This window comes from Neofelis nebulosa, chromosome 6 (genome assembly GCF_028018385.1).
Source record: "Neofelis nebulosa isolate mNeoNeb1 chromosome 6, mNeoNeb1.pri, whole genome shotgun sequence".
In the NCBI taxonomy this organism is placed as follows: Eukaryota; Metazoa; Chordata; class Mammalia; order Carnivora; family Felidae; genus Neofelis; species Neofelis nebulosa.
Window position 1 is genome coordinate 155,519,244 of NC_080787.1, and position 3,696 is coordinate 155,522,939.

A 3,696-nucleotide genomic window follows, 5' to 3' on the forward strand; every position below is an offset into this window, starting at 1 on the left:
ATAAGCAATTAGTATTAACTGAAGAGAATAATAACTCTCATACTAAATTAAAATGTAACACATGCATCGGGGACTTGCGTGTCCCTCTGGAGCGGTGGTAAGGTCCCTCTGCTGCCTTTCCAGCCCAGCATGCCTGCTCCCCGGGACTCGCCAGCCGCTCCAGAGGGGCGGCGTGGACGTGCTCGGGGCCCACGGCCCTTTGGCCGTGGACTCAGGTTAGGACCCCGTCGGGGGGCAACCTTGAGCGAGGGGGACACACGTCCCTTGGCCATCTTTGCTGGAGATCAAGTGTTTGACATAAAAGGGATGTGCTTTAGAATCTCAGAAGGATAACTCAGATAATTCCCAAGACGACTTCCCTCCACCTCCTGATTCCTGCCACGGACTGCTCGCTTCAGCAGGCTGGTGCCCCCACCACACACGCCACCGACCACACAAATACACATTTATACACATCGTGTGCAACGCACATTGACGTGTGACATAGGCCACGTACATGCATACACACCACGTTCCACACACGCACAGATGCGTTCATGGACACACACACGTACAAAGACCCAAGGCAGCCCCAGGCACGTAAAAGGGTATTCATGTCTCCTGGTGATCAGTCAGGTTTCTGTGTACAGATTAATTCTTCCTTCTGGCCACGACCTAGTGCTGGTAACAAGTCTGGGTTGTACGGCCGGCAGAGGACAGACTGTCATTCTCAGCCTTGTGTTAAACTCTTCGGGACCGAGCTGCGTCTTACTGTCTCTCCAAAGCTGTCACGCGGATGCTGTGCTGTCCTCAGATAAAGTAGCTTTTGTTGAACACCTGCCTTGGGTTAAACACTATTTTAATAATTTTATACACATTATTTCATTTCGTTTGTCTCAATGACTTTTAGGAAGAGGGAGCTGGTGCTGTGGCATTCCGGCTAGCCCTGCTGCACACAAACACCCACGCTCCAGGCTCTGGACAGCCCACCTTTCAGGACAGACGGCTGGTATAACTCATGGAATTATCTAGAGAATTTTTTGGTTCCGACGACGACCTTGCCGTTGTGAATGTGAATGAAGTTTCTCTGAAGCATCCCATTTACTCTTCTGACTCTGACTTTGCAAACGGGAAAAACGTGTCACAAGGGGAGAGGGGCACAAATAGAATTTGATTGTCGGGTTACTGGTTTTCTGGTTTCGGGATGGTCCACGGCATTTAGCTAGCCCACCTGCTTTCTCCCCAGAAGGTTCCCTACTGCGTTGCCTCTGTGGTCGACACTTTCCCCGTAGCGGGGTATGGGTGTGTCGGAAAGGGAAACCAACAGCTTCCCTGCCTCGCCGAGAGGAGAGTCTGCGGTGAGGTCACCCGCTCTCGGCAGAGGGCTTTCCCCCATCACCACTGGTGAGTGTGAATGTGACTCAACGGCTGGTGAGTGTGCGCGGGGGATAGGACACCATTCTAAACGTTTCCAAAGAGGTCTGCAGAGTAAGGCAAATCCCGCTGCCGAGATGGCATCACATACACTTCAAAGACAAAGAGAGAATGACATTCTGCACGATGACACGCTGCATGAACGTCCCCAGCCTGCCCTCTTTCCTCCCGTGTGACCTTCCAGACCACCGCATCCTGACTCCCGCCTGGACCACCACAGTCACCTTTACTCAGCCTTGACACAATCCCATCTGCCCTCCTGTGTCAGGACCCCTCGCCTGGGCCGTCTCAGCCTGGAACAGAACCTGTGAGGCAGCGTGCAGCCCCTCGTGACCTCTCTGCCTTCCTGGACTCCCGTGGTCCTGGCACCTATGGGCCTGGGTGCTCACTGCCTTCTGAGCTCAGCTCTGCGTCCGGCCAGGGCCTCTCACCACCCAGGAGCCCCTGGCTCCCCAGAGCGACTCAGCCCAAGTGTACCTCTTCCAGGAAGCCTGCCTCAGCTCCCAGACATGGGTCCTCAGTGTCCCCACAACATCTGGCCCACGCCCCATCACAATACTTATTGTGTCATTGTTATTATTATTTATTTGTCGGTTTTCACCTCCAGAACGTGAGCCCATCAAACTCAGGGTCTACAGTTCATTTATGTTTGGCCCAAGGAGCTAGCCCTATTCAGCAAGTCATAGACGCTTGAGCAGAGTTTGCTGAATGGAAGGAGCGGCCGCCCTGGCTAATCCCGCTGGAGGGCTGTCCTCGAGACTCACTTAATGGCTGTCCTCATCCTGGTTTTAAAGAAAATGGTTTGTAATCCCAAAGGCCTCTGTGTGTTCTTATATTTTCCTCGACACCTGAGATTAATAGCAGGCTGGGAGGGCACTGGGTGCTGGCTGTCACCAGACTGTGATGGCGACCCCACCCACTCCCGGTAGAGACACGGGCGCCCGCCCTGTCCGCCCACACGGGTGTGCTGGCCAGTGGGGCCCTGCTCCACCACGGCCATGCTCAGGCACGAGGCAGGGAGCGCACGGAAGGTGGAGGCAGGGCTGAGGTGCGGTCCTAGCCAGGAGCACCGCGGCGGTGGCCCCGCTACCCTTTGTCCTGAAGAATGAGCCCCAGCGCCCCTACGGTTCCTCAGGAGCTAGGAGAAACCTGACTTGGGGGTGGGGAGAGGCATGGTGCAGGCCGCAGACAAGAAAAGACCTTGGGTTTTTAAAACCTGGCATCGAAATCTGCGGCGGTTAGGGTGCGACGCGAAACCCAGGACCGGAACCTGCAGAGGCACCGAGGCCTCGAGTCAACAACCAGGACACTGAGCCACCGTGGCCCTTCGGGGCCTCTTCTGGTCACCCCAGAACTCAGTCCAGGCCACAGCTGTGGGGATGGAGAGGAGACGGGTGGGGCAGAAAGGCAGCCTGGAGGCCGGGCACCGTGGCCCCTCCCTCCCAGGGTCCGGCGTGGGGGCTCCACGCTGGCCACACTGGTGGGCGTCAGAGCCCCAGGCTTGGGCAGGGCCGGGCGGGCAGCAAGGGGTCAGCCCTGGGAGCTCTCGGGAGGGGTCACCGTGACAGGAGAGGGTTCGGGGACACAAGTGGCCAGGCTGTGGCCCTGTGGGAATCCCCCACTGTGTTCCTAGGGATCGTGTGGAGCCGGCTGTCTGATGTCCGGGCCCCATGGGTTGTCCTGGCATCCGGGGCCGTATTAGTTACTTCTGTTCCTCCAGAGACAGAGCGCAGGGCCCCGAAGCAGGAGACGCCGGGTGGAGGGGGGCAGTCCCCACCGCCTCTCCAGGACTGCCTGCGGTTAGACTCTGCCACGCTAGGAAGACCGCCAGCCAAACCTCTGGAAGGAAGAAACCAAAACGTTCCTTCAACCAGAAGTGGCTTTTGCTCGTTTTGTGTTTCCTGGCCAGGGTTCAGAGGTGAAAGGTCAGGGTCTTTCATCCGCCTCTGCTTCTCATGATGCCGTTGAGAAAGAACTTTGGGACTATTTTAGAACTTGATAAAACCTCTTGGGTTTTGAGTTCTGGACTGATCAGGGATATTTTGGAGTTTGATCTGGTTTATTCTCAAGAGAAAACAAACTTCGGTTTCCTGTTTTGAAATAAATTCTTTCATACACTTGACAAGGACACTGAGAAAACACACTGAGTGCCATGGAGATGCCTTGAGGAAGTGTGCAGACCGGCCATCCACGGAGCGCCCTGCTCTGTCCCCGCATTCTGGTCAGAGCAGATGGGGAAGGGCAGCAGAAGTGTCGGCCGAACTGCGGTCCGCGCACCTCCAC